The sequence below is a fragment of the Astyanax mexicanus genome, chromosome 2, assembly GCF_023375975.1.
Source record: "Astyanax mexicanus isolate ESR-SI-001 chromosome 2, AstMex3_surface, whole genome shotgun sequence".
NCBI lineage: Eukaryota > Metazoa > Chordata > Actinopteri > Characiformes > Acestrorhamphidae > Astyanax > Astyanax mexicanus.
Window position 1 is genome coordinate 65,383,626 of NC_064409.1, and position 26,026 is coordinate 65,409,651.

At 37.8% G+C, this 26,026-nt stretch overlaps 1 protein-coding gene across 1 annotated transcript in view; it reads right to left on the reverse strand.

Annotated features, from left to right (window-relative positions):
- The window catches only part of LOC103041260 (polycomb group RING finger protein 3), a 68,537-nt gene extending 44,410 nt beyond the window's left edge, over window positions 1-24,127 (reverse strand). The window contains exon 1 of the mRNA XM_022672093.2: window positions 24,020-24,127. The gene's annotated coding sequence lies outside the window, so the exon portion shown is untranslated. The remainder of the gene's footprint in view (window positions 1-24,019) is intronic.
- Window positions 24,128-26,026: the final 1,899 nt, after the last annotated feature.

Here is a 26,026-nt window from a genome sequence, read left to right on the forward strand (position 1 = left end):
TAGGGAATTCCATAATCGAGGTGCTCTTCAAACAGCTCTCCCAGAGCTGGACTAGAGTTTTCAGGGAGGCTGCTGTAGAGCATAAAGAGAAACACAGTGTATAAAGCTTCACCAGGTCACAGAGATACACTGGAGCTGTACCCTGAACTGCTCCATCTGTCAAAACAAGACTTTTACAATCAATACAGACACGGGGAGCCAGCGTAGCCAGGGTAGCTCTGAGAGTACAGGAGTGCTACGAGAAGCAGGTGTAGAAGTGTAAGTGAGAACTCTGGCAGTACAGTTTCACACGTACTGAAGCTTCTGCAGCATCTTAGTTGCATAATCAGCAAAAAGAGTGTTACAGTAGTCTAGCCTGCATGAAATACAATGTACAGTGTACCAGTTCCTCAGCATCAAAAGGTGAGAGAAACATCATCCTTGGATAGTTAAAGAACAGACAACTACCTGTCAGTTAAAATAGCTGGAAGCAGACATCACAACTCTCACAAAAAAAGTTAAAGATAAAAAAAATTTATGGTCTCTTGTTAAAAACCTGTGGAAATACCTCAAAAGAGCAGTGCACCCAAGACAGCCCAAGAGTGGACAGTAAACAAAAAGCCTCTAGCAAAAAAAGAACGAGTGAAGGTTTCCCTAAGAAGTTCAATACATTCAGAAAAAAGCACTGGAATATATTAAGGAGAGTGATAAATCAAGATAAAAACAACCAAGACAAGAGGCACATTATAAGAGGTCACTTTTAAACACCAAACATTTATCTGGCAAACCCGGGCGTACAGAACTAATAAAAGCTAGGCCACATCCTTTTCCTGAAAGACATGGTTTGTGTTTGAAATCACTAATAAACAGATTAAAGAGTGTATTTTATATTTACAGAACAGTTAATAGAAGGCATTCAGTGCTACTCTCACAAAACCAAGGAAATCACAGCATATGGAATTTTCACCTAAAAAATACCAAACCTGTTCTAAATGCACATCATAAAGCAAAAGCTGCCTTAAACTAGTTTGATTTAAAAAATGACTGAGGATTTCTTCAGTGTTCTTGAGTCCCAGTCACTGGATCTGAATCCAATAGAAAACCAGTGGGATGTGGTAGATGGAAGATGGGCAGCATGCAAGACCTTCTGAAAAATCTGCAGGATTTGAGCGCCACATTCAGGTCAATGAAGAGGATTTATATCTGACATTTTGAGGAATTTCTACCACTTTAGACATTTGATGACACTGATATACATACATACATTATATATATATATATATATATATATATATATATATATATATATATATATATATATATATATATATATATATATATATATATATGTACACAACAGGCCCAGTAGCCTCAAAGAATCTCCAACCCAACCAGAAAAGAATTTAAAGGAAATACAGCATACCAAACCTAAACTACTCAAACACACCACTGAACCACTCCTACCGTTATCAAACACTGTTATCATCAAGTTACTGAAGCTATCTCTCACATGACCTACTTCTCCATGTTTAGTGGTTTTAAACAGATTTGATTCTTCTCCTTTATCCAGCATTTCCTGCTGATATTAACCCAATACTGATAGCAGGTATCAGAGCGGCGCCTCTAATGAAACGTTTAACAAATGGCAGCATTTACACAATAATACAAGCTACAGTGCAGAGGAATTTATTGCCATTCTATCAGAGAACAAGTACACAGTGGAGTAAAATCACATTCATTCAGAACAAACAAAGTGCAAATACTAAAATAAAAAAACAACACTAAAATAAACAAAACAATTACTAAAATAAATAAGGCAGACAGACAATTTAACAGATGGGAAAGTGCAGAGTAAGATGCATTTATTATGTACTAGGGATGGGACAAGATATTGATAATGCGATATGTTGTCTTTGACCTGGGGTATATTTTTATTGAAATATAAGTGCTTTAAACTCCTTTAAGACTCACACCTCCAAGTTTAAATTTGTACTTTCCCATTATTTTGCACTGAAACAGTGTTAAATGACTGTACTGTACATATGCAGTACTGTGTACTTCTACGGAAGCTAACAGCAGCTACGACAATGGGGGTCTTTACATAGATATTTCTATTACACAAGTAACCACAACCATCTCTGCACTTGTGCTCTACTGTACAGACATACAATCTCTTTGTACTATTTTGAAAAGGCCTAGCAGAAATCCAGCAGAAGTGAACTAACCCAATTAGTATCAATGCCTGCGATTACTCACTCCAAGTAATCATCAGCAAAATGTGAGATTAGTCATATTAGTGTGCATACAGTAGAATACAGTGACTAAACTGAAAGCTCATCTGTTAAACATCACTATAAAGAAGTCTTTTGTGATATAAAACCGCATAATTAGTAAAAACTGTTAAAGAATATTAATATATTACTGACAAATTACAGCAAATTCTGCTGCCCTATTACTAACCGTGACTCATCTAATTAAGACACAGACACTCAACACAGGTTGTACGGAAGGAAGTACGGAAGGAAGTACTGAAGGAAGGACGGAAGTACTGAAGGAAGGACGGAAGTACGGAAGGAAGGAAGGAAGGAAAGAAGGAAGGAAGTACAGGAGGAAGGATGAAAGAAAAGAAAGATGAGTGCAGACAAAAGCAAGAAAAGTATGAAGCATGCAAGTTAGGAGGAAATTAAGTAGGGAAGTACACACCTATAGACCCAAGGGGAAGGAAGTACACATATAGAAATAATAAAAGGATGTAAAAAAAAAAAAGGGAAGCAGTATAGATGGAAGAATGTGAAGAAAGATGCAATATAGACAAAATGATGTAAAAAAAAAAAAATGCAATATAGTCGGAAGGATGGAAAAAGATATATGGAAGGATGGAAGGAAGGAAATATGAAAGGAAGGAAGGAAATATGGAGGGATGGAAATATGATGGGAGGGAAGGAAGGAAAAATGGAAGAAAGGAAAAACAGAAGGAAAGAAGGAAAGACGAGGGAGAGGAAATATAAACTGAGGGTTAGGGGAAATAAACTGAAGGAAGGAATGATGATCGTTTAAGTATAGAAGGAAGGAGGTAGAGAAGAGAGGAAGGAAATATTCTCATTCCAAAACATACAAACGCATTTAACTAAAAGTAACATGCATAAACATTAAAATCAGCTCTAAATGATCGTTTTATTAACACGTATTAGTCTTGTCCGGTGTATTTTACTGCAGATTTGTGTTTGATATATTCAGAGGTATCAAGTACTGTGAAAGTGAAGCTATGGATCAATATCATATCCACTACTCGTACGCCAGGCATAAGTGTTTCCTGCACAAACAAACGTAAGTACACTCTAACACCCCATCTAATCAGATCTCTCTTCAGAAATGGCAGCCTGAGCAGAAAGCTCTTCCCTCTCATAAACAGATAAAGCTTCAGAGAGACGCACAACCCACAGACTGACTCACAGAAATAGCCGCCATGCATGTGCACGGCTCGGTCTTAAGGGAGACGCGAGAAAGAGTTGAAGAGGACGGCCTTACGCGACCCCGGGCTCCTGTTCCAGAGGTGAATATGATCCCTCCATTGGGCGCGCATGGCCACGCTCCCTTAACTAGCGCTTAACGCCTTGCACGCAGATTCTCACACATCGCCGCTCACAAAGGGCCCAGTGTTGTCCAGCAGGGGATGTTGGGGTGCTGTGGAGAGGCACACACTGCCAGGCTGCATGAAGCTCTCTGGTATTGACTAATGAGGGAGCTGGGTTCAGACACACTCGCAGGGGGAAGCTGTTTTGGCTTGGACGTGCTGAGTTTGCACGTAACCCCGGGAATAGAACAAACAAAGCGCTGGGAGATGGTCTGAACGCACAGCTAAAGGAAGAGTTTAGTAAATAATGAAACTTACACTTGCTGAAGTGTTCACAGACTTGCTTTTGTGGTTTCTGCACAGTGTTGTTATCTATAGACGTGGACAGACGGATACAATTCAGGCCTCCAGATGACTGCTGTTGATTTTAGCAAAGGGTCTTGTTTTGGACATTTGGGCAAATCAGTCTTCTGGGTTTAAGAACATTTTCACACCTGTAATTGGTTACTATGGTCCGGATCAGTTGATCAGTTTGTTTATTTGAAGCGTTTCCTTCCTCTGTTTGGTTTGGTTTCACACAGGCACAAACCTAAACACACCAAAATATGCACCAATAAACCACGTGAGCACGATGTGTCCTCCGATTATTCTGAGAAAGCACACATAGTGAGAACATTCTGTGTTCCAGCGCTCATATTTGTGCAGTTTAAAGCTGTTTTTAACACTGAAAGTTGCCTCTGTGCTTTTAAACAGTGTTTTTAATAGGACGTGCAGTCCACGGCTGTGGGTATTGAATGCAGCACAGACCTAATGTGTAAGCAGCATGAAGCAGCAGATACAGTGTTTGTTCATAGCTGTGGTAATTAGTGTTATCTGACTAATAGATCAGGTTAAACTATGTCTTATCAGCTGTTTAGCTCAAATAAAAGGAGTATGTTTGATATCTGGGTTGAATCAAGACCAGATCATCTCCTCTAGCTGGTCTCGGCCCGATTGTTTTGATCCACTCGAGTGAGATTACTGTTTTTACACCTGCTCAATCGAACGGCACTAAAGGTACAACCGAACAAGTCCTTTTTAACCGGACCAAATAGTGCTGGTGTGAAAATGCCCTTAAAATGCAGCAAAAACCCTGCATATATATAGGACTGTACTAGCAAGAACCTGGTGATGCAATACCATCATGATACAAGACTTAGGAGTGATTATAGAGCAATAATTTCTTACACACCTACTTCTACAGCCATGCAAAAAAATAAAATGACTACATCTTGGAGCATATGCTCACCTGGCATTAACCTGTGAATCATATCAGAGTATCTGGATACACTTTGGCTGAATCCTGTTCACACTTTTCACAAAAATCCCCCCACACACTGTTACCAGATGATGTAGTTCCCCTACATTTATTCTGCAGCGGCAAATTACTGCAGCCACTACTACACTACACTACTACTCACTTAACGAAGTGTCATGAATGTGAAATTGCAAGGGCTTTTTATTTGAAACAACAGACAAAGTGGAAACACCTGAAGATGCCCAACTCAGTCTTCCTATGTTTACGTACCCAAACAAGAGGGAGGAAGAAATAAAGAAATAAAGAAGAAAAGAAGAGGAGAGAAGAGACTGTAGTGTAATAACTCAGATAACTGATTCTTTAAGCTGTTATTCTGTGGTTGTACTTTACATGGATAGTTCCTTTAACACACACACACACACACACAAACACACACACACTACCAAAATTAAGGGCACTAAACATTTTTTGATCCAGCTTTTGTTGGAGTAACTGTCTCTACTGTCCAGGGAAGAGTTTCTAAAAATTGCAGAAAAAGGTTTTAGGGATACATAATGAAAAAAAAAGCAGCAGCGCTCATTAGGCAAGAATACTATTAGAAATGTCAGGTCACCTAAAACAGCACTAGAATTATGTCTGAAAAGATATTGACAAACTTTCATAACACAATATATATTTCTAAATTTTGTGAGATGCAAAAAATGCATGTTACTTATACGAACAATAAAAAAAAGCAACAGAAAAATTGACACTACACTACACACTACAAATTCCTTACTACTTAATTAGCCGTAATTAGCCAATTAATGTAATGCCTTCTCTAATGAACATTTAATACATTTATTATAAATTATTATGTACATTAGTAATAGAGGACATATAACTTCAAGACAAAAACTTTTTATTAAGCCTAAAGCCTAAAAGAAAAAGAGGGAAAGAAGGAAATGAGGTTAGAAGTAGTTTGTAGTTAGTTAGAGGTGTTAGGAGAGTAAGTGCTCTTTGAAGAGCTCTGTCTTCAGGAGTTTATTAAAGATTGTGAGAGATTCTCCTGATCTGGTAGTGGAAGGAAATCTGTTCCACCATTGGAGAACTCTGTATGAGAACAGTCTGGATTGCTTTTAGTGAAAATGTATATCCTAAGGATTAAGAAATCGGCCCAATAAACATCTATATAACTACAATAAACTCATCTATCAGCTTCACAACTATGAAATAACCAGCTCAGCCCAGGGTAATAACACCAGCCCAGCACACATCACATCATCACCGTGACTTCTTACTGTGTCTGTAACACTAACCCACAAACCAGTCTCACACACACACTCACTCCTAACGCTCAAATCACACGACTGACATGCTTCACACTTCCATTCAGCACTGCTTCACTGCCTCACAGAGACGGGCAGTAAAACACAAAACCAATTAACAGAGAAACAAAGAGGTCACAGCAGAGAGACAGATGTAGGAGGAGAGCTTTTACACTGCTCTTTCTCTTTCTCCTCCTCGCGCCGCTTTTCCTGGCAGCTTGCAGCAGAGGAGTCATAACTGATTACTCCGTCACCCAGCCAGTTATTATATCAGCACAGCTCAAGACCTTAATACCTCCACTGATAACACTGGCTCTCTTTATACTCTCCTGTCCACTCTCAGAGCTGCCAGCGTGTAAAACACAGCAGTACACCAGGGAGATCGCTTCTCAGCGGCTTCTGGAGCAAATAAATACAACCAGGGCTGGCAATATGGCTCTAAAATTATATCATTATATTGTAGAGTTGATAATACTCTGGGTGATAGGACAAAATAAAGAGAAACATTTTGTTCATTTCAAGAATTATAATGTTGCAATAAAATAAATGTTAGTTTTATTTCATCAACATTAACTTAAAGATAAAATAATGCAACAACAAGAATTTACTATACAATCAGTGCAGCACATTTAGTGCATGCAAACAAACAATTAACAGTTAAGTTAGTTAATATTTACTAACAATTGCTAGTCTAACTGTCAAACATTTAGTAGAAACAAAATAATCTTTGTAAGCAACAGTAACTTACCAAGACTCAGAAGACAATTGATTTATGTAAAAAAAAAATAATAATAATAATAATAATAATAATAATAATAAAACACACAATCTACCACAAAACTAAAGTGCAGAATATTTAATGCATTTATATACAGGAGTTGGACAATGAAAATGAAACACCAGTCATTTTCATTAATTGCACATTGCACCAGTAAAAGCAAAGTGTAAAGGTTCAATTAGCAGAGTAAGAGCACAGTTTTGCTCAAAATATTGCAAAGCACACAACTTTATATGTGACATACCAGAGTTCAAAGAGGACAAATTATTGGTGCATGTCTTGCTGGCGCATCTGTGACCAAGACAGCAAGTCTTTGTGATGTTACAAGAGCCACGGTATCCAGGGTAACGTCAGCATACCACCAAGAAGGACGAACCACATCCAACAGGATTAACTGTGGATGCAAGAGGAAGCTGTCTGAAAGGGATGTTCAGGTGCTAAACCGGATTGTATCCAAAAAAAAAAACATAAAACCACGGCTGATCAAATCACGACAGAATTCAATGTGCACCTCAACTCTCCTGTTTCCACCAGAACTGTCCGTCACCACAATAAATTATTGTGGTCTAAAACCAGGTGTTTCAGTTTCATTGCCCAACCCCTGTATTAGTGCTGCAACAATCTGTCATATTTTCGCAATAACTAAATTCTTGGCGATATAAAACTTTGTTTCAATGTATTGTACTCCTGCAATGGTTATCTATAAAACTATCAATAAAAAACTTGATTACAAAAAAAATATTGGCGACATGACAAAACAGATTTATTTTTTAGTCATTTTAAAAATACACTACTGCAACAAAACTAATATTAAAGGTTTGTTCAGTATAAATATAACAAGTACATATATTCTATAAAAAACAACAAATGTGTGTCTATTGCGTAAGCGACGACTAACCAACACTTTTTTTTATAAAATAACAGCGTAACAAAAAAATGTAACAAAAAGAAATTAATGCAAGAAAAACCTACCAAAACTAATGTGCAGCATATTTAGTGCCTGTATATAAACTGCAAACAAACAATTAAAAGTAAATACAGTAAATATAAAAAATACAAAACAGCCTGCGGTCAAGAAGAACTCTGCTCAGTCACCAAAACTAACAGACACAGCAGAGAACATATTTTCTGAAATTGTGAAATATTTCACATTTCACATTGAAATGTGTTCTGGGCATTTAAATAAAACGTTCAGCTATTTCTATTATTTTGAATTAATAGACACAACTTGGAACAGGAGCCGTACCCACAGGAAGCAGAAATATTATTGACTTATTGACTAACTTGAAATATAATCAGATTTGTCAACTAGCAACATCATCAGTTCCGGCTTAATTTTTATGAACTGCAAACAATTATACAAAAATACCCTTAAAGCTTCACTCCTATAGCAAAACAAATACAATACATACAATACAATATTGCCCACCTCTAGTAGCTACTACACTTTCTGAACTGGATTTAAGGAGAACTCTCAGACCTGCAATTTCTACAATATAGAAAGGCTTTAAAAGGTGTTAGGGGTGCTTATCTATCTACAGATAGACAGTCTGAGGCTGATAGTGAGGCGAGTAACCCTAGGTTGACTATCTACTATCTATAGACCAAATCAATCCAATCTGATCTTGTCTGTGCAATTTAATCAGGTTTAATCAATATTTTAATAGATACTGAGTCAGCAAAACGTAAGCTCTTCCATCATGCTGAGTTTTATTCAAACAATGGTGGGGCCGGGGGTGGAATGGGTCGTTCACACCTCAGAACTAAAGAAAGAGGTGCAATGTTCAGGCAGCAGGCATTCAGACAAGCTATTACTGCAGAACTGATACAACAGCAACAAACTGCAGTGAGAGGAAAACTGTATTAATCAGCTGAAATACAGATAAATGTGTTCTGGTTAAAGCAGCAGTCCTTAAGATTATTTCTTTTACCGTATTTTACGGACTATAAAAGGTGCACCATATTATAAGGCGCACCATCAATGAAAGTCCAGATCATAACAAGGGTGCTGCTAAATAAACAAAAGCGTAATTCTTTTTCTTTTTTAGTCAAACAAGCACAGATTTCTACACAGATTTCTCCTGAAAACTGTTTATATGGGTGAGTAAAGCACTTCCTTTTATTTACAGTAAACTTAGATTTCCACCATTTTCAACAGGGTGGTTTGCAGCAGCACTAGCCGCATTTGGAGTGTTTAGCGCTAGTAAATGAAGCCCAACAGCACTACACTGAAGAACCCTGAGTGCTCCAGTAAGCCAGGGGACTACTGGTTAGAGCTTTGTCCCACATAGCTTGTTTTAACATGGTAAACACGCAGGCTACATTCGGATATACTCACCTCAGAATAGTGAAATACCTAGTGCAGCGGTTAGCGGCTAATGCTAATGCTGCTCCAGCCTCAGTGCTGAAGAAACTTCACTGAAACTCTTTTATAGTCTGTACTTCAGCAAATATCAAATCTAAATATGCCACTTTTACCTGCTGTGTTTTCCCAACGTAGCATAACAGATAGAATTGCTACTAAATTGTACACTGCTGCTGTTGTATAGTGCTGCTATCTTTGATTCTAAACTCCTAGTGAGGCTCTCCTGACTTTACAAGTAGGAAATGAGACTTCAGGGCCTATCCAAGTGAAGTTTCCTACCTGAAACCTGAAAATTCTGACATCCGAGTTCAATTGGAAATCAGCAAAGGGTTCTTACAGTGAGGTAGTTAAGAATGAGGACACAGGTTAAAAAAGAAAAAAGGGGAAATTAATTTGTGGAGTGTGTTATTTTTGAGGTACAAAATTAAAAATGCATTGCTTCCAGAGAGTGAGAACTAAAATGCTTTTATGAGTTTGAGGTTGAATAGATGGCAACCAACTGTGACACACTGTGATGCAGAATAAAAGTTTGGAAGGCATGTCGCTGATAACCAGCAGCTCTTTACGAGAAAACCAGTTGCACAATTGCAACAATAAAAAAACTTTATAGAATTTAATTACAGCTAAAGCAAAAGCTTATCTGTAAATATATCAGTGAATTAAGTCGTTAAAAAAAGGTTAGGCTACATGAAAAAATGTTAGATATCGAATAAATACATAAAGAAACATTAGTGTCCTTTATACTGTTATGAGGAAGTTCTTCCCTCTCTAGAGTGCTCTCTAGAAAATACCTGGTAAATCAGGTCAGGACTTTATACATACAGAGTTGTGTTTGCACACATAAATGAAATGTAGCCAGAAATGTGGAATAAAGTGCTGTGATTTGTTTACAGAACAACTGAGATGGCAGACAACACATCTGATTCTTTAGTAATGTTTGATATTTTTACTACAGTATTATTTGCACATGTTTTTAGACCATTCTGCAATATTAGTAATGGAGTGGAAAAAAATGTTACAGGCAAAAAGAAGAGTATAAAGCAGAGATAAGCCGTGCACTAAAGTACGACTGAAGAAAAAAAGATGCAGTGTTATGGATCTGGTTCTGGCATCAGACGCAGCGTAAGAAGGCTGTATAAATGCCACCTGCAATGAATATTTGTTTAAGCGCTTTTCATTACTTTAAAAGTACTGCTTAAAGTTTAAACAAACTGCTATGCTTATTAACTTCTCAATTGATCACTTTTTTTTTTTTAAGCAATCTAGAGTGAAAGTAATAATGTCATTGTCTAAAATTTCCAAGCTGAACGGTGGTGGACAGTAACAAAGGAAATGTAATTCAGTACTGTGTTTATTATTAGAGGTGTGCCAAAAAATCGATTCACATAAGAATCTTGATTCTCATTTACTACGATTCAGAATCGATTTAAAATGTCCCAAAATCGATTCTGAGGGGCGGGTTTTAGACTGATTTTGGGCTGGGTATTTTTGTTGGACCTGGCAACCCTGGGGATAGCGCTTGTCCCTTTGGAGATCTTCCAGACACACACAGAGCGTAGGTGTTTGAGAATCACCGGTAAGATGGCAGAACAAGCACTATATTACCTTAGATTAACGTGTAGTTTCAATGTTTTATGGCAGAATGCTTCATAACAAGCATAAAAAAGATCGCTAGTAGTTAGTTTCAGTAACTGTTAGCTAGCTAACTAGCTAACTTTCCAGTTCCACCTTAAATAACGCTACAGGTGGCAGCGGGCTGCAGCATTTAAGGCGGAACGGAAAAATAACAATAAGCTAATCAGAGCTAATTTCAGCTCCTCATCACAGAGGAATTAAGGAATGGACCATATGAATTAATTTCTCCACCTCCTGCCCCCTTTCTGAAGAAATACAACGACCTTAAATTAACTAGTTAATCAGCAGCTGCTCCTGAACTTTAGCGCTCCACTGCTATCATCACATCAGCCCAGCAGCGTCACCTACACACCACCGCTAGTAGCCTGGTAATAAATCAGTGTTATTTATTATTTATTTATTGTTCATTAACGTCATTGTGATATCCCAGTGATTCCTCTGTCACTGAGGACCCACATTCCTGCACATTTTATTGTTTTTGTAACACATTACTTGCTCCAGGACCAGTGTATATTATGGAGGGTTTTTTTTCAATACGATTCATAAGCCAGAAGCAGAAATATTTATAATTCAAATCGTTTTGAATCAAAAATCGATTTTGAATCGAATCGTGGCCCCCAAAATCGGAATCGAATCGAATCGTGAGATAGTAATCGATTCCCACCCCTATTTATTATAGTTTTTAAATGCATCTTTACTGAAGTATTTCCATTTTTTTTTACTTTGAAGTGGCAGTCTGTGTTATTTTGTTTCTAAACTGAAAGCAGAAGCATTTCTGAGTGAAGAGGGGACAAAATATTGTGTTCAATGGTGCCAGTGTGCTGGAACGACCATCCCTGATAAACCTAATATATTCATTCTAAAAACTGGGGTGTCGGATCGCTTTTCGCAGGAGCTCTTGCCATCTCATGCGTCTTTACGCGCTTACGTCACGTGTAAAGCCTCTAAAAGAGGCTCCGGCTCAATTTTACTAAAAGCGAGCGGCTGGTGGAGCAATAGAGACTTCAGAAGGGGAAACTCAGACCTCAGTAGCTCATTCATTTACACTGACAAAACTGACAACCGTATGTACTAACTCTCTTACATCCTCTGAAGACATTTCCCTCAGCAGTTTCTGTCTGAGCGTGCTCTATCCCCCTCTCTTTGACTGAACATAACATGGAATCGGATTAATTTGCTCTAAAAGAAGGAGACCGCATCACACCCGCACAGTTTAAAATGATTCTTCTGCAAGCTCAGTGCAATTACCCATTCTCACCAAAGAGGACCCTAAATCCCTCAAATCCCAAAACATACGGACATCAGCTTTAACTAGAATAACTGCTGCAGTCAAAAATGACTGAAATATCCTTTATCCTTGGCTTACACCTATTGTTTCTCCGGCCTGCACTAGCTGGATTCCAACCTCAAGCTGAGATATATTCTATACAGATGTTCTTCAGAATTTTAACATGCCCATAGTGAATTCTCCAAAACATTCACAGCTCTATTCACACATGGACTTGATCCACTCTTCTTATTAGGGATCTACTAGGAAGAAATTCAGGTAACGTCCGAGGCTACTGAAACAGGCATTCACATTCACATGCCCTCCTCCGCAAGTCCCACAAACATACCAAATTTCATTGCATGTGTGGAAGTGGCTTTAAAGAACCAGAAAAAAGCAGAAGTTGACCATGCTACATTGCCCCAGAATAAAAAAGACCTGGTATCAAGAGTAGGGCTGCAACTAATGATTATTTTGGTAGTCGATTAATCTGATGATTTTTTTTTTTTCAATTACTCGGTTAGTCAACGATTATTATCTCTAAAAACGATAAAAACTGCTAAACATGAGATTTAAAAGCCATTTAAATGTCTAAGTGTTATTTAAACATGGAAAGTACTGATATTTAGTGAGTAAATATGTAATCTGTTGGGTTTGGGCACTTTTGGAGACACAGATTAAGTTGAGTGTAAACTGTGTGAGTAAGCCATTTACCCATCTACCATTGCGCTTCTGTTCCCAGCACTTTGTGTAATGCGGTACTTTTGACAAAGTAACGATTAATCAACAATTTTAATAATCATTGCAGCCCTCATCAAGATCACAACCCTGTGATGACTAACCCAGCACTACTCTAACAACAGAGCAACCACTGCCCATGACAGTACAAGACAAGTAATAGCAAGTATAGCAGAAAGTATGGTGCTTGCCAAGGCAGGCCTCATAGAGGGAAGTGGTTTTCCTGCTTTATGTATTCCAACAACCAGAGTAACTTGGCAAAAAATGGGTCAGATTCTCCTGGTGACTAAGCTAAATGCTAGGCAGGCTCACAGTCTCCAGTAAATCAGTTGATGTAACCTGATTCTGATTTTATTTAATAGATCACAAATCTCCGAGTGCCAACTGTTAATCCCTTAAAATACCTTAATCGCACTCAATGCCAATTCATCATCTTAAAAATAGGCTATGAAATCCTTTAACAAGGCATGCATTGTTATACTAAACCCCCCCTCAGTCTCGTTCTTACAGGGTCTGGATATCAATCCCCCTATTCTACGTATACTACAGGGAGATTCTGAGTTGTCACATATTATTATTGGTGTTATGAAGTTCTCAGAAGCAACACACAGAGGGACTGCCACTGGGAGGGGTGTGCAAACACACACAAACACTGTGTTCCAAGTCAAGTGCGCGCTCATGGCAATCCAGAGATATCACACAACTGTAACAATAAAAGTCTGAAATGCTGATAAGCACTATAGTGCATAACTGAACTTTGACAACACTTCCACAGAGCTGCAGGCATGGTACTCAGTCTTTCCTTCACAGTAGAGCTATTAGCTTTTCATATATTCATATTTTACATTTCTCATTTCTATACAAATAAGGGTCAAAAGAATTCAAATCTAAGTACTGTGCATTGGGGTATAAGAATATATCGACATATACTGAAGTTTAGCATAATTTTGCTTTACAATACTGTATTGATGTGATTGTTGTGTTTAAACCCCTCCCAGACACCTCACTAGCAGTGTTTTCCTATGTCATTAGACTCATTGTTTTGTTCTCGGGGAAAAAAAATACTTTTCTTTATCAAATACAGGATTGCGTATTTTAATATTATAATTTCAATTAGGCCAAGCAATTAAAACAATAGATCTAATGACATAGGCTGAGCGCCGTTGACCAGCACAGCAGTGCCAATATAACACGTTATAACACAAATCTTGAGTGCATTATTGTGATTACGCCACAGTTCCATTATTGCTGTTTGTTGAAAGATTTCACCAAAGTATAAAAGGACAAGAAAATACAATCTGTTCGGTTATAAGCACTCCACGTGTTAAAATAGTTTCATTGCTGCTCTGATTGTAGCTGCGCTGTTTGGCTTGTAAGCGCAGTATCGATGCAAGGTTACCTGCAGAGTAACACATGGAGAGCTTTGGTTACAGTACAGTGGTATAATTTGATTTAAACAATACAGCAATATATCACTTGCGTACAGTTTTGCAATATATGATAATATACTGAATTGTGTATGGCAGGAGACCCAGATAGACTGCACTTTGCCAAAATGTACGTTAGTAAGCCAAAATTCTTCAGGGAAAACATCTTGTAAACAGATGAGGCCAAGACAGAGCTTTTTAAAGAAAGCACATTATTATACTGTTTACCAAAAATGAAAAGAACACAGCACCTACAGTCAAATATGGTGGACATTCAAAATGTTTTGGTGTTGTTTCATTGCCTCTGGCACTGGGCACCTGGACTGTGTGCAAGGCATCATGAAATCTGAAGATCAAATCTAAAGATTTTGGGGCGCAATATATTACCCAGTGTCAGAAAGCTAGGTTTGTGTCCTAGAGCATGGGTCTTCCAGCAGGACAATGACCCTAAACATACTTTAACAGGCACCCAGAAATGAATAGAAACTAAAAACGCTGGAGATTTCTGAAGGGGTCAGCAATGAGTCTGGATCTAAATATGAGACTTCTGTAAAAAGAAATTCCAGGAGAGGTGTAAAAAGCTTAATTATAACTAATTATAACTTAATTAAACTAATTAAAACCATTATTTTTTGGGTACTTGAACAACACGAAAACCCGAAAACCAGAGGCCAATTAGTTATATAATTGGCCTCTGGTTTTCGGGTTTTCGTGTTGTTCTAGTACCCAAAAAATAATAACAAATAATAACACAAACAATACAAATCTACTACAAAAGGTGACCACACAAAAGTGTGGAATATTTAGTAGATGCATATTGTTGCTGTCCATTTAAAAACAAGCATCTCCATGTTTGTTGATTTTTAGTTTACTAATTAATTTTAACAGACGACGTCCCTTACACTGTGCCAAAATTCCTTGATGAACAGACCAAAAAAAAATATTTAAAAATGACCTGAAATTAACTCTTTTTACATTGACTTTCATTAAAAGTTAAGAAGGCTTTTTTTTCTCTGTAAAGTTGCAGTTTTGGAGATACTGTTTTTTAATTGGACAGCGACGATTTAAACATCAAACAAAACTATACAAAATTATTACCCTTAAATAGCAAATACAAAATAGACTGCATTCAAAACAGATTACCACTATTATCAAAATACTTTTTTTTTTTTTTTTTATGATTTCAATGTTTCATGCACAATATGAGATGGCACACCCCAATTCTTAAGACACTTTACAACCTGGTATGAGGGCGTCAAAACAGGCCAAACCATAAGCTACGAGCTCCGGACTACGAAAAGACGCACCCCTCACACGCATACACCAGTGCCAGCATGTATACCTGAACACACAGGCGTAATGAATCCTCCCTTAGCATGGTTGCTGTATGTCACAATTCCAGTCTCTGGTAGAGCTTTGGCAATAACAGCATCTGATTACATCATTTACCGTCTGACAGCACCAAGCGTGTTTACGTCATAAAGAAACTGACATACAGCCATACACCCAGATCTACTTCTGACATGCCCACACAAACAAACAGCTCCATCAATGCTTTACACGCCTTCACACAGGCACCCACACCACACACAGGAGAGGAAGAGGCCCTTTACAGGAGGAGCTCACAAAAACACAGCATCAACAAAGTACGTCTCTCATGACTTCCATGAGCTTGAAAATGATGAAATGTTATCAAGCCTGTGCTAATAAAAAATAAAACCAAGTATCAAAAAGTACAATGCGGTCTGCTGGCTGATTCAAGCTCAGGAAACAAATTGCAGTGATACAATTACAGCTCCAAAAAATAATAAGAGACCACCTAAAAATAAGTTTCTTTGATTTTACCTAATTGAAAACCTCTGGAATATAAATCAACAGGAAGATGGATGATCACAAGCCATCAAACCAAGCTGAACCGCTTGAATTTTTGCACCAGGAGTGCAGGCATAAAGTTATCCAAAAGCAGTGTGTAAGACTGGTGGAGGAGAACATACCAAGATGCACGAAAACTGTGCTTAAAATCCAGGATTATTCCACCAAATATTGATTTCTGAACTCTTAAAACTTTATAATTGTGAACTTTTTTTGTTTGCATTATGTGAGGTCTGAAAGCTCTGCATCTTTTTGTTATTTCAAATAAATGCTCTAAATGACAATATTTTTCTTTGGAATTTGGGAGAAATGTTATCTGTAGTTTATAAAATAAAACAACAATGTTCATTTTACTCAAACATCGACTTATAAATAGCAAAATCGGAGAAACTGATTCAGAAAATGAAGTGGTCTCATTTTTTCCAGAGCTGTACATCCTGAAGCAAAAGAGCATGTGTGTGCAATGAACACACAAAAAATAGCCCAAAGATCTATTAAGCCTTGTTTTCCAGTTCATTTGCAGTGTAAAAGAACTTAAAAATGGTCCAGACATTCAGATCAGTTACAAGAATCTGTGGCAAACCATCAAACAGTACAGAAGAATAAAGAACACAGTTTTGTGCAGGCATATTACATAGCAGTATGGGTTCAACAGAATAAACTGGTGATTTCTGTATCTACTGTAACTGTAGATTAAACCTAATTTATAAAAAGAAATAATATAAATGCAAGGAGAATCAGTTACACTCATTCTGCTGCATGACTCATAGTCAAGGGAGTCAAAATCTGGCAGAGAGCTAGAATTCAGCACAACACCTGGAAAGACAACTTGCCAAAATGACAACATTCTACATACTAATCATTGTGGTCACTACACCTACTGTATTTCACAAAGCAATCAGACCAATATCACAAGCATTGGTGTAGCTAATAGTGTTGCATACAATGCCAGTGAACAAATTATTGGTACTGGCACAATGAAGCATTTACTGGCACACATGCACACCACTACATGACACTTGATTCAGGCTTAATATATCTTATATGGGATATAGAATAGTGGCTTTACCAAAACAAAACCACAAAAAATTAAACACGTTTATAGTGAAGTCAGATTTAATTTTTAAATTGGAATAGATATCCTTATCTACATTCTGTATCAGCAGATACCTAAAAATATGACATTGCTATCGGAAGTGTTATCTGTGTATCTATAGTAATCACACCTGATGAATTTCACAGAGGAATCAGATAAAAACTGCAAGCAATGGGGTAACTAAACCTACACATAAAACGTTTCAAAGTGTGCTTTTTATACTTTACTTTCTCAATTTACATCAGATAACTTTAGGGATGCAATTTAGGGACGTCTCAATCCAATACAGCAGATCAGGACCTAAACAGACCCCAGCAATTTTAAACTTAAATTTTAATTCTGATCCTCTGCTATTACATTTACAGCAAAGTGCCCTTACCCTTTAGATATATGCAGAGTTATACAGTGAAACATAAAAAATGCACTACATCAATGTGGTTCTAGTGCTTTGACTGAAATGGTTGAGCTGTTTTTCCTCCAGACGTTTGTCTATTTTCTGCCGTCTATACCCATGACACCAAACCACGTGGGGAAATACAGTCATTTCAAGTCTGTGTTTCACCAGCGGCAGTAACGCCCACCTTTGTTGTGCTGAATAGTTCAAAACAAAGTAGTACGCTAACGCACATGTGCATTACAGAAATCACACATCACATCCGTTTTCAACACTGTTAAAAGAGCTACAGAACATGATTTTTAAACATACCATGTTATGGTATAAGGAACTAAAATGTTCAGTGTACTCAATCAAACTGCAAAAGTCTGCTACCAAACTAAAGAAATCAGCCCAGAATGTCAACTATACTATGGGACCTAAAATGTTACCTAAATTATATGGAAGCAGGCCTGTTACGATACAATTTTTGTGAACGATATATCGTCCCAGAAATGACTGCTGAATTGATAAACGATTTTATTGTCATTTTTAGACAATTTAAATGCCACTCATATAATGGTGATGGTGATAATGGTGATCACCGTAGGAGTGATGTGGGGAGAGAGCGCCATCTACCCAACCGGATGGAGCAGGGCCAATTTTGCTCCCTGAGCGCCAGCACCTTGATGGCAAAGCTGCATGAGCGGAGGTTCATAGTGGCAGCGCTTTAGACCGCTGGACCACTTGGCACCCCTTATAATGGTAATATTATAGCATAACAATTACACCCTTTTAAAAGACAGCACATTTTAATTAATCATAGTTTGGGGAAATATATACTTTTTTCTTCACCTACTTCAGTCCACACTTTGTGTATGGAGTCACAGTTATTGAAAGACTGGTCTGGTATTGCATTACTGGCTAAAATACTGTTCACTGTTATGTACAGTATAGGATCAAACACAAATAAACGCAATATTCGATATCAGGATTATTAAATATTATTGAAGTCATTTCCATTTATTGTACGATAAATCGATAATGTAAGTATCGTGACTGACCTATATGGAAGTATTCACAGAAACAAGGTGACTGGATTGGTATTGGTATAAACTAAGCATTAATGTACTCAGAACAGATGACAGGGACATCCCTGTATCTATAAATTACAATCAGTTTAGTTTTTTTTTTTTTTATCATACTCCAAAAACTATACTAACTGTAACTGAGGCCTCATTTACACCTGCCATTAACATACGTTGTGTGTGATCCAATCACAGATGACAGCCTAAAAGCATAGTTTATACTTCATTATCCTGCCAATGGAACCCTTATTTCACAGCTGTTGTGCATTTAATCATCTACTGATGTCCATTTTCAGCTCTCCTTACAGCCTATTTTCTTCGATACTGTTCACACAACCACACAAACGACAAACCTGTGTCACATATGATGTAAAAGATCGGATTTGGGCCACATTGCTTGCAAACCCTTCACAACTACCACCTTTATCTATTAACTTGTTACTGTAGCGTGCAGACGGTGCCGTCTCGTGATTATTATGTAAATTCTGGTAGGAGTAAAGTTGCAATTTCTGTGGGTGGTGCTTTGGCTTTTACACTTTAATCATAATGTGGTCATATGAATCTCTGATCACCTCCGAATGTGGTTTAAAAGACATACACTGTATCCCTCTCACACTTGATCACACTTTGATTTTGTGGATGTCACAGGAAAAGCAAAACAACAAAGCAAACACACAAAAGCTGTAGATGTTAAGCCTTTGTGTCAGCAAACCTCAAGCCGCACTTCACGGGAGAAAATCTGTACATCATCTGCTTTGTTTCCAAAACATAAACTATATCAGCGAGAATAGCTGCCTGCGTTGCTTAACGTCTGACCACAGGTCATACCCGTTTTAGAACTCGCTTTTCCGGCGCGCACCAGAAAACAGACTGCACGGACAGCTTTGTTTCAACTGAATACCTTTCAGCTGCTGCCAGCGTGCTGGAGGTCGCAGCAGAATTCAGGCCCCACTGAGGCCAGCTTTTCAAATTGGGTTTTAAACTTTTCTCCACACATAGGTCAAGCTCAAAATAGGAGCGTGTGCCTTTACCTAAAGAAGAAAAACAAACCTGATTTGACCATTAGGCTACAGAGTGCTGACTAAATGGCATTTAGCTCACAGTGACCCGTGTTCTGATTCCTTCAAACTCTCCTCAACCAACCTCACACCAGGAAACACAGAGGTAACCTGAAGAAATATACGATAGCCTATTTTTCCTAGTCTGTACTCTTACACCATTTGACAGTCATTTTAACTGTTCAGGTGAAGTTAATGAGGTGAGGAAAGCTCGTCATTTATCAATTTGTCACTGGTTTATCAGATTTCATAATACAACCATCAGCGGATGATTAAGAGCAACAGGCCCTCGCCAGGCCTCTGTAATGAAATTCAATAATTGTACTGTACCGACCGTATTACTCCAATGCTAATCTTGTAAAATTCATTCAACATGGCAGTGCTTCTTAAATTCTGTGCAATACAGTGATTATCCTGCAATGTATTATTTTAACAACTATTAAAATTAACTATTAACTATTAAACTAAATCACTGAGTGTGGTTTGATGTGAAAGATTCTATAGAATGTAGAGCACGGGTTATGGGATATGCATGCAAAATTAATTTAAGAGCATGAGGAGCATGACAACTACATGTATAAATGTTAGAGTAAAATTAAATATCAAAACTAAGAAACTCTCTGTTTATTTTTCTCCAATATAAAATACAAGCACAAAATCAGATGAGCATTAATGTATTTATTTTTTACAAGCAGTCAGCGACCCGCCCAGAACGTGTTTGCGTCCCACTTTTGGTTACCGACCCACTAGTTACTGGTTACCGACCCACTGACCTAAAGAAATGTACCTCTCAATACTGCACAATATTGGTGCTCAAACTTCTAATACATAAGACACTTTGTTAGCTTTGTGACCTAAATGTTAGATTTAAAATACATCAATGGCACATAGGTACATGCAGTGTGGTTAAAGACTAAATAAACCAAAGGACAGCTTGTTTTAAGATGTACGGATATTTTACCATCATATTCTTCTAGTTAACAGACTATTTTGAATAACAAATAAAATGGCTATTTGCACTGTATATGCTGAGATCTCTGTTTTGTATCACCACCACTATTTTTTCAATAAACCATTTCACACCAAACCACTCTTGTTTTATCACAGACAAAAGCCATAAACCAGTGGTCATGTGTTTATAACATTGTATTCATTTTGTCCCATTATTTTTTTTGTTTTATACTACTGTCATCACCTACGTGGGCTGATAGACTGAATTGTAGAATGATACATGCCTCCATGCCAGAATTTGACTTCCTTTAATTGATTGCACATCACACAATAATAACAGAATAGGTGAAACAATTACCCACAAAATTCTTTTAATATAAGGTTAATCTACAGTTACAGTAGATACAGGAATCACTGGCATAAGCTGTTGTGCCCATACTGATGTATAACTGGAGTCAAATTTAAGCACAACACAATTTCTGTCTTTTTATATTGTTTAATGGGTGGCACAGCCTGCCATTACTTTCCCTTATTGGTCTGAATGTCTAAACCATCTAAATAAGTGTTTTTACACTGCGAACTGAGACCACCACTTTCGGTCTAACCACATTTTGGTCTAAACTGTAAAGTCAAATAGTCAGAACCAAACATTGGATAGGTCTGAAAGCACCATAAATGAATTTGCTTATGACTGAAATATGCAGAAACTGCTGACATTTCATTAAACATTTCATGTACGTCTAAACAATATAAGCAAAATCTCTCGTCACGTTTTTTTTTTTTGTATTTTGGACGATGCAAAATAAATTAGATATTGATATGTACAGTGTAAAAGCCACACAAAACTGCCAAGAATGTCCAAACATTTGACAACTGAATTTGCCAATTCATGCAATGCATGCTGTATTGAACACCTTTCTGTGGCACATATCGTAATATTAAAAATGCAGGGGTCTTTACCAGATTTCAGCAGTGGTCTAACACATCATGATACTAATAACGCACTCTGTATATCTGTGTAAGATCAAGAGTGTAAGAGTAAAATGGTGTTAGTGTTAGTGTAAAAACAGTGTTAATGTTCCTTTACGTATCAAACAGCAAAAAAAGTTGCAATATTTGATCAAATTTGACATTAGATAACCTGCAGTGTGACTACTGAGCATGTTCATGCTTGTTTTGATGGTGACGCTAAAATACAGATATGTTGTGCAGCCCTATCAAAAATCATCTCACTAAAATGAGTACACCCCTCACATTTTTATAATCTTTCATGAGACAACACTGAAGATATGACACTTTGTTAGGGTTTTCTTGCCATTAAGTGCCGTGTTGAACATCCAGAAGCCAGTGTAAGAGAATTGTAGCCAAAACACCAAATTTAACAGCCCAACGAGAAGTCTCATGACACCAGGGAGGGGAAAAGGCTGGCTAACCGTACACACTCAGCTTTATGTTGAGTTATTTTGAGGGCACTGTTTACCCTTACCAATTTGCCCTGCTATACTACAGCTGTACACTGACTATTTTTACTACACTGTATCAAAGTGTCATATCTTCAGTGCTGCCCCATGAAAGGATATAATCAAATATTTACTGAAAAATAATGTAAGAGATGCACTCACTTTTGAGAGATACTGAAAGATATTGATACTGACAGACGGCCTTACTAACCCAACTAGAACTCCTATAGCTACACCTTTCTACACACTTAATAAGCCTGGACATTATGAAAAGTGGTTGGCTTTTTGAACTAGCTTGTTGGCTAATAAATATACAAATATATACAGCTCTGGAAAAAAATATACCATTTTAGTTTCTACATCAGGCTCTCTGGTTTTGCTATTTATACTTGTTTGAATAAAATGATTTTTTTTTTGTTTTACTCTATAAACTACTGACAACATTTATCCAAAATTCCAAAAATGGCTGAAATAACAGAAACGATACAGAGCTTTCAGACCTCAAATAATGCAAATAAAACAAGTTCATGTTGACAAAGTTTTAAGAGTTCAGAAATCAATATTTGATGGAATAACCCTGGTTTAAATCACAGTTTTCAGGCATCCTAGCATGTTCTCCTCCACCAGTCTTACACACTGTTTTTGGATAACTTTATGCCTTTACTCCTGGTGCAAAAATTCAGTTTAGCTTGGTTTGATGGCTTGTGATCATGCATCTTCCTCTTGATTGTATTCTAGAGGTTTTGATTTGGTCAAATCAAAGAAACTCATCATATTTCCAGAGCTGTATATTTAAATCACTCAAAACTTCACTCCACTTCCACTCACAAAGGAGCAAAAAAGTTGAGTGAGTGCCAAAATGGAGACTCCTGATGGGATTAAGGTGAATGACAGAACATCAGCCATCCCCAGCTGATGGTCTTGATCTACAAGCCAGCAGCAAAGATTGATTACTGATGTGGCTTCCAGCCAAGCTTTAGGGCTGACAGCTTAATATTGCTATCAATGCACCGCCTGGCGAGATGTGTGCCGGTTCTTTTGGCTGTAAAACGCTCGATTACATGAAGGCATCTCCAGCTAGCTACCCAGCTATCTGACTTGTGGCTCCTCCAGCTGCTTCTGCTTTTCGAGCCTCGCCAGAAGAAACAGGTTAGTCCATGCCCTGCTGCTGCCTGCCATGTCTACTGGCTTTAACTTTCTCCAAGCTTCATGTTGACCGTGTGGACGAGTCCACGGCCTTAGGTGGCTCACACAAAGCACAATCCCAACTTTTAAAGCCCTGGAATGGGGGGGACGGATGTAGCTAGTGGTGGTGGTGGACCGATGGCTTGCTCCAAGAACATTCCAGGCTGAAGAAAAAGGAGAACTGCCCCCCCCCTCCCAGCCCAGCAAACGCTAACACACACCAACCGCATACTGCAACAAGCACAAGGGCACATTTCACACCTTTCTGCTGAACTCCAGCCGCTCCAAACCCCACTTTCACCCCCGGGGCTGCTGGAAAAGAGCAGCCCGGCGAGGAAGTGCAGGGCCCGGCGTCGCCACACACAGCACGACCGCACAGCCACACGTACAGATAGGAGAGAGCCCCGTATAGCAGCAGCAGCGGCGGCGGCAGCACACAGCTAGTTACCATCCAGCGGAAAAGCCACCGAGAATAAAATGAAAACTCCGAGCCCACAGCCTCTAAACCAGCCGCCGGACACATCCCCACAGCCCCCCGAGCGGATCCGATAAAGTTAAAACCAACTAACCTGTTTCTCCGCGGAGCACTCCGGTGGATATCAGGGCTCGAATCCGAGTTAAATCCACTATCAGTAAAACAAAGAGGCGAAATTCGCCGAGCGCTTCCGATACAGGCCGAAGCGCCAGGCCATGCTGCGCATGCGCAGAGCGGCAGGAGGCCTGGCAGACCGAGTGGGGGATGAGGGGGAGTTTTACAGGGGAGGTCATCTGCTCCATTCACCTCACTGTGGTCAATCTAAAGAGGAGAGAGGGGGGTCGCTCTGGGAGGTCAGTCTGATTAAGTGTTTTTGCAAATATCGGTTTGTGCGTGTGTGTAATTTCCAAAGCACTCCGCTCTGATCATTGCAGAATTTTATAACTTAATTAGAGTCAGAGTTATGAGGATTACTTCAGAAATGTATTCCGTAACTGATTAGTCAAGTCAAGTCAGGCAATTTTACAATACAGTACAACAAGGTCACAGAAAGACATACCTGAGACAAGAGACTCGAGACAATAGTGCAATAGTGATGGGGTGAGGGGGTGATTAAAGAGGGAATGACTGTACAAGTATAAACAGAACCCATATAACAGTAGTGCAAATATAACGGTATAAACCTTAATAACTTAATAAATAAATAAATGTATTTGTCTTACTTTGTCTTTTTAAAGACATGAATTGCAACAAATTCAAAATAAAACCTTTGTATGTATAAATTCAAATGGTTTCTAAACTGTGTCTAAATCAACAACCAAAGCCTCTCATGTCCACCCCAAACATCTGTAAAAGAATGATAAAAAAGATTTCACTTTTAAAAAGGAAGTGTTACATTACTTGGATATACTGGAATGGATATACTGTTCCATTTATCATGAAATATTCAACAATCCAACTGAAAATTAGAACATAATGAATTCCATGATCATTTAAAATGGTCTAACCTAGTTTAAGCTTAAATGATATAAAATATTTTTTAGTTTAAACCGCTCTAACAAAAGGCCCAGCAAATGAATTTAAACCCATGTTCTCAGCAGCAGTGCCCTATCACTGAGTTCTGACATTTTATTAAAATAATTCTCTCTAACCAAACGAATACTGACCTACAGACAGGATTAAGTATTCTACACAAAGGCCATGAGTTGGCAAAAATGTATCAAAAAAAGCACTTAATTACAGTTATGAGTATTACTTAAAAATGTGTTACATAACTAACCACTTATTATCTGTTCAAAAATAAATACATGCAATTGTCTTACGTGTCTTTTTAAAGACATACAACAAATACAAAAGAAAACAAACGTTGTATGTATGAATTCACATGGTTTCTAAACTGTGTCTAAATCAAGTATCAAACCATGTCACGTCCACATCAATAATCAATCTAAAAAACAAGAACTTAAATTATAAAAAATGTTTAGATTTTAAAAAGAAAGTGTTACTTTATTTCCAATAGATATACTCGTCCATTCATCATGAAATATTTAAAAATCAATATGAAAATTAGACCAGGATGAATTCCATGTTAATTTAAAATGGTTTAAATGATTTATGCTGCCTGGTTTGAGACAAGTCTATGCTGTGATTGTGTTTCTCCTAACAGTGTGAATGCTGCTGTTTTTTAGATTACACAAGAGACTGAAAAAAAACCTGAGATATTTAAGAATTTTATTTTTTCTTAGATTTAGCTCACTAAATCTAAATTACAGCTTGTTGTGATTAAGCATTAGTACTATTATGTTACACAGAATATTTAAACTGCACATTAATATTATTTTTCCCTTATGCTTTTCATGTGTTCTTTTGAAAAATAAAAGAAAACATGAAGACACATCTCCGCCAGGGTGTCTTTAGCATTTAATTAGCTTTAGTCATTAAAAAGGAAAGAAATAGTCTAACACACTCGCTCGCTCGTTTAGAAACAATATATACATAGCATGATGTTAACATTTTAAAAAGAGGGTCCCTATTTGGTATGTCTCTTTTGATTAAGTGTTTTGCAGATATCAGTTTGTGAGTGTTTATCTTCTCAAAGCTC